Raw genomic sequence first — 6,872 nt, 5'->3', positions numbered from 1 at the left:
ATGTAGAATGTTTGTTTTCCCGTTCTTGTGTTCACTTAGTTCAAAAGAATCGTTTATGTTTTCTCATCCCAAAAGTAAGTTTAAAAGAATAAAAGTGGGACTATGATCTCACCTCGAGTGCACGAGTATAAAGGTACTTCAACAAGTAAACGTGTGCATGAAAGTTGCTTAGCCTTGACCTAAACAAGTAAGTTATATCAATTAACCGGTTACGACACAAGGTCGGGTGAAATGTGTTCAATTAGTCCTATGGCTCGTTACGACTCGATTAAGTATAGCATGTGAATCACGTTGTCAAGTTTCATACAAGAAACAAGTATAAAAGCATGTTAGAATGATTGTATAAAAGTTTGGTTAAGTTTGACTAAAAGTCAAACTTGGTCAAAGTCAACGAAAAAGTCAACGCGTTCGGGTCGGGTCCCGAACTATTTTTCTATGCTAAATATTCATATACAAGTATATTAAAACAAGTTTCATGTGAATCGGAGGTCGGTAGCTAGTCAAACATTTCACGTGAAATGGGACAAAGAGGTCAGAATCTGACCAGGTCTATCTGCGCGCCGCGCGGGGTGAGGTGCGCGCCGCGCCATTTCCTGTACAGGCAATTCTGGTCAGTTTTCAAGTAAGCACGACCCAAAACTCAAATAATCCTAACTCGCAAACCGCAAACCTCCTAAACATGTATCTCACGTCGTTGGAAAGGTATTTTTAACAAGGAATACAACTAAACACTTTTCATAGATCATAACCGACAATTTCCAAATCGAAAACATCATCAAAGTTCATCATTTTCAACCAAAAATCAAAGAAACGCATTTTATGATTCGGGAACTTTTAACATACAAATGATATGCCGTTTTGAAGGTAATAACGCATACATTGCAACTAGACGCATATTCCAAGTTTCAATAAACATTTACTACGTCAAAATCACTAGCCACGTTATCGTTTCAAAATCAATTTCGACACAAATGAGACTTATGATTCACTAATCAAACGCTAGCATACATCACACCATTTCGAAGCTATTTACGCATACAATTTAACTAGTTAACTAGCATACATTCAAACAAGTGTCTCAACTAGCATTCAACCGCATCAAGTTCCTACCAAAACGATAATCGATTCACCAAAAACACATTTCATGTTATTGAGCTAGTTTTTCATCATCCAACATATCAAAACGAAGCTAATGAAGTAACTAACACTTTTAACACATACACTTTATCTTATAACATCATTTGAGCAACCAAAACTCAAGATTAAGCTAGACCCATTTGGGTGTTCATGTCATATTTTCAAAACACGAAGAACGAGCATACAAATTACATACACGACATCCCTACGAGCCATAGACACTAATTAACCACTTGACAAGTCTAAAAACGAATTTAACAAGTTAGGGTTTCATGAGAAATTCTTACCCCATTCCATGAGACTAGTATCAAATCGAAGAGGGTGAAACGAGGATTCCAAAAGTACAATTTGTTTTGATGTTTGATTCCTTGCTTGAATTTGGATGATGATTGAAGATGATGAAGAATTTAGGATGGGAGTTTTTGGTTGAGAGAAAAGAAGAAAGAAAAAGAAATTAAATGTGGAGGATGGTGGAGAAGTAGTTGACTTAGTCAACTACTAGTGAGTAGTTTGGCCATTTGTTAAAAATGGTCCCTCAATTTTAAGCCGGGTGCGTAATTTAACCAAACGAGATATTTTAAAACGCTAGAGTAAACGAGTGGTGTTAAAATTGAATAGCGGAAATATTATGAACGTTAGTCAACGGAAACTACGAATTTAAATAACGAAAGATATTATAAAAAAAAAAAAAGAAGACGGTGTTAAAATTAAATTTTAACGGAAAAACACGGGATGTTACATTATCCACACCTCAAAAGAAATTTCGTCCCGAAATTTAGTTGGAAGTAGTAGTTGTTGAATCTTCATCGAGGTCTTGTGTTGCCGATTCTACGAGTGAGGGAAGGTACGTCCTTGAATCTTCATAATGGATAGTGGGACCATCCCATTATCTTTTGTTTCTACAAGTGTGCGGTTTAAGAATTAAAGAAACAAAGTGGTGGATCCAGTGTGCCGAAAGCATCCACTTAGTCAAATAAATAATTGTTTCTTTGTAAGTGCGCCTAGTGCGCCATTATGTATGTTTTATCGTTTTCCTTGTAAGTTTGGCTATAAAAAGCCTCATTTGAGTCAGTATTCATCATCGAATACACACTCAACATTCACTACACTCATTGTAATATTCCAGATAATATTAAGGTTTGCTTTACTATTCTGCTTTCTTGTTTAAGATTAGAAACTTGTTCTTAACAAGATAAATTACGATCAAATAAAAATTTCTGGGAATTTTTATTCTGGTATCAGAGCTTGAAACAAGTTTTTAAGCTCATGGCAGGCTAAATCACTAAATCCCGGTGTTCAAAGAAAGGCAGGTAATATCTATTTCATATTAATTAAATACTATAAGAGCATATCTAAATGATTGTTTATAACATATCATTATATGTTAAGAATCAATGACCCTTTTACAAACCTAATAATTTTGATTGGCCAAAAGACCATCAGTAGAGTAAGTCCCAAGGGTGGCATCCAAATTGGGTTGAGGTTTAGTAAATCAGACGTTTGGGTAAAATAAAAGGTTGTAAATATAGCACATAAAAGTTTTTGATTCTTAATATACTATAATATGTTTTAAATGTCTGCTAGATATGAACAAGCAGTAAATGATTGGTATGAAACAGGTAGAACTGCTAATCTAGAACACCTGGACTTAGCCAACGTTGATAAACCAAAGCTATCTCAGTTATCACATAATATAGACGTAATCTACGATCGCTTACTTCTACATTCTAAAGTCACAATAAAAGATTTTCACAAAGTTATAGAACTTATTAAAGAATTTAGAAAAGAGCAAATAGATTTTAATAAACAAGTAACTAGAGATTTTAAAAATACGAGATCTCACTTTGCATCAGTAGACAAAAGAATTAACACTCTTGAGGAAGAATTGGCAAAAATCCAAGTTAATCTTGAGAGATATTGCCAAGGTTTGTTTGCAGAAATCACATCGGTAAAACCACTTACAAAGAAAGAAGTTCTTGAATTAGTTAACGAGATCGCTCAACAACCAAAGCTCGTGGAAGAACAAGCACTTAAATTAACTAAAGACCTCAACCACAAGATTCAGAGTGTAGAACATCTTCTTCACTCGGTTAAGAATTTAATTGCTTAATGAGCTTGGCTGTGCAAAAGTCAAGTACAGAATATCAAGAAGCTTTAGAGAATACTGCATCACTTGACCCACCAGGAGTTGGATTCGTTAAAACCTCATCTGTTACAAAAGTTTCGGAGCAAAACACAACGATAATTAAACAGAATAACACAATTCTGTATTTTCTTGCTAATCAAGCTAGAAGTCTTGAGGGTCTGCAAGATAAATTATCCAAACTCGAAGAAATCGTTCAAAGCAACAAAGGCAAGTCACCTGAAGGACTTGAAGATTCAATTGCAAACTTATCTAGCCGATTAGACAAGTTCACGATTGGAGAAAAGACTTTACCCCCGAAGAAAGAAAATGAGAAGATAATGTGGCAACAATGGCGTACTGCATTTCCAGATGCTTATAATGTGGCAACACAAGCATGTTCTATTTTCTCCAAGTAGGTTTTCTACATATAGAAGAACCTCTTTTGCATCACTCCATGTTCTATTGTTGATGTTATTGATGGTTATTGATTCCCATCTTGAGATAACATCTGCCCATAATCCTGGATCTGGTGGTAACACAAGCATGGCACCATTTTCTGCTTGTGCTGATGGTAAGGTCCACTGAGAATTATGATAGTCACCATAATTTCCCATGAACATTCTTCTACCACTGCTTTGACCTGGGTATGGCACTGATCTATAATTTCCTCCTGCTGGTGGGTATGTAGCCATTCCTTGTGTATGATCTTGTGGTGGATCATATGTTCCTGATACTTCTGATGTTGAACCAAAAGGGTATGCAGCTTCAAATGCTTCTTGAACCTTCTTCAATCTTGGGTATTCTAACCCATGATCTTCATCTTCTTTGGCCATGTATATCCTTTGATGATTACCTAGTGGATTTTCAGGTATTCCTTTCCCTTGTTCATATGCCCTTGAGAATTCTATTATGTTTTCTTCAGTATCTTCATTGTCTTCTTCTGATTCTTTTGGAAATTTGAAGGGTGTATCCCAAAAGTCTTCCGGATGATATGGATTACTTGGGGATCCAAGTTCTCCAGTTCTGAATTCACCGACATTTCTTTGCATGTATAACTTCATTTGTTCCATTTCTGCTTGCTTCTGTTCTTCTTGAGCTTGGAATTCCTCATAATCTTTATTACTTTGCTGGATCCTTTCTTGATTTTCTGGGCTATAATAATTTTCTTCATCATTATTGCCTTGATCTTGGTCATTAGGATTGATCCAAAATTTCTCCTTGTCTGTTTTACAAGGTATTCCCAAGTAATTAAGATTCTCCACCATTTCTATGAATTCCCTTTCATATTTTTCTACCTCTTCATTATCTTCATCTTTTACTACCACTCTTCCTTCCTTTTGAAAATCATTGTTGCTAGGTTCTTCATCATCCCACCCCATAGCAACAATTTCTTCAATTGGTGTTGTTTCCGGTGGAGGGCTATAATTAACATAATAGTCCCATTTTCCAGAATTTTCACCCAATGTTGACCATTTATCCCATTGTTTTCTTCTATTCCTTTTGGGCTTATTTCCTCTTTTCTTTGGGTTTAATGGTTCATCATTAACTCTTTGTGCTTCCTCCATACAATCTTCACAGCTACAAAAAGGATCAAATGGTTTGTGGTTTTCTTCATTTTGAATACAAAGATTAATGATCTCCTCTTCATCTTCATCAAGGATTTCTTTATCATTTTGATCTACTGAGTAACGATGGGGCTGTGGTCGACTTCTATGGTTATCAAATCTAAGGCTGATTGATCTATCCAACCTAGAATTTACTTCCACCCTTGTCGGCACTCGTACTGATGTTGATGCTGATGGTTTTATCGTCCATCTTCTTCCTTCAAGATCCGTGATAGATCTTCTTTCACCGGGTATTGCTGTAATACCGTTTGTAGCTAAATGTTCGACAACATTTTGAACATTATATTCGAAACCGGCGTAACTGGTGTTAGTCATTCTTCCGATTAGATTCATGGTAATTATAAGATTGCTTTCACCTGCTTGCCAATCTTCATAACCATGTGTCTGGATAACCACTTGGATGTGATTATGGAAATCTTCCAGACTTAACATCATTCCAGGTACCATGTATACCAGCTGAGTGCCAGCCGATAAATCTACCTCCATGGTTCCAACTATACTGACTTCATTACTCCATCTGGTATCTCGTAATACCATAAGTGCCATTGTTCCTGCACTTCTTCTATGGAGTGTGTGAATTCTTATCATGAAAACACCAAGGTGTATATGTTGGATTCCTGCTTGTCGTAAGGCCTGATAACTTTGTTCATTGCAAAGACCAAGTTCAACTTGATCTCCTTCAGCACACCTTATTCTTCTTTCTGAGTAATGTTCATAAACTCTATGTGTGGTTGGTTGTCCGGTACTGCCGTACAACACTTCCGCAGGTACGATTCCTGCTCGTCTTTGTTGTGATATCTCCAGCTGTCGTTCTGGATTTAATTGTGTTTCCAGAGTTCTTCTGTAGGGTCTACGTTGCATCCTTCTTCCCCAATTATAAGCTCTACGTCTGTTAAGCCTATAATCTCGTATCTGATCTTCCTGTGTAGGTGGTGCGTTGTTTATGACCGTTTCTGTCACAACTGGTCTTGTTGGTAAGCGATTTATTTCTTCTTAGAAAATTCTTCGTCAAAGATTTTCTTCGGATCTTTATAGAAATAAATTTGGCCTTTTTCTTTCTTCGGGGGTAAAGTCTTTTCTCCAATCGTGAACTTGTCTAATCGGCTAGATAAGTTTGCAATTGAATCTTCAAGTCCTTCAGGTGACTTGCCTTTGTTGCTTTGAACGATTTCTTCGAGTTTGGATAATTTATCTTGCAGACCCTCAAGACTTCTAGCTTGATTAGCAAGAAAATACAGAATTGTGTTATTCTGTTTAATTATCGTTGTGTTTTGCTCCGAAACTTTTGTAACAGATGAGGTTTTAACGAATCCAACTCCTGGTGGGTCAAGTGATGCAGTATTCTCTAAAGCTTCTTGATATTCTGTACTTGACTTTTGCACAGCCAAGCTCATTAAGCAATTAAATTCTTAACTGAGTGAAGAAGATGTTCTACACTCTGAATCTTGTGGTTGAGGTCTTTAGTTAATTTAAGTGCTTGTTCTTCCACGAGCTTTGGTTGTTGAGCGATCTCGTTAACTAATTCAAGAACTTCTTTCTTTGTAAGTGGTTTTACCGATGTGATTTCTGCAAACAAACCTTGGCAATATCTCTCAAGATTAACTTGGATTTTTGCCAATTCTTCCTCAAGAGTGTTAATTCTTTTGTCTACTGATGCAAAGTGAGATCTCGTATTTTTAAAATCTCTAGTTACTTGTTTATTAAAATCTATTTGCTCTTTTCTAAATTCTTTAATAAGTTCTATAACTTTGTGAAAATCTTTTATTGTGACTTTAGAATGTAGAAGTAAGCGATCGTAGATTACGTCTATATTATGTGATAACTGAGATAGCTTTGGTTTATCAACGTTGGCTAAGTCCAGGTGTTCTAGATTAGCAGTTCTACCTGTTTCATACCAATCATTTACTGCTTGTTCATATCTAGCAGACATTTAAAACATATTATAGTATATTAAGAATCAAAAACTTTTATGTGCTATATTTACA

Source organism: Rutidosis leptorrhynchoides, chromosome 1 (assembly GCF_046630445.1).
Source record: "Rutidosis leptorrhynchoides isolate AG116_Rl617_1_P2 chromosome 1, CSIRO_AGI_Rlap_v1, whole genome shotgun sequence".
NCBI classification, from domain to species: Eukaryota; Viridiplantae; Streptophyta; class Magnoliopsida; order Asterales; family Asteraceae; genus Rutidosis; species Rutidosis leptorrhynchoides.
Note: the sequence above shows the minus strand (reverse complement) of the source record.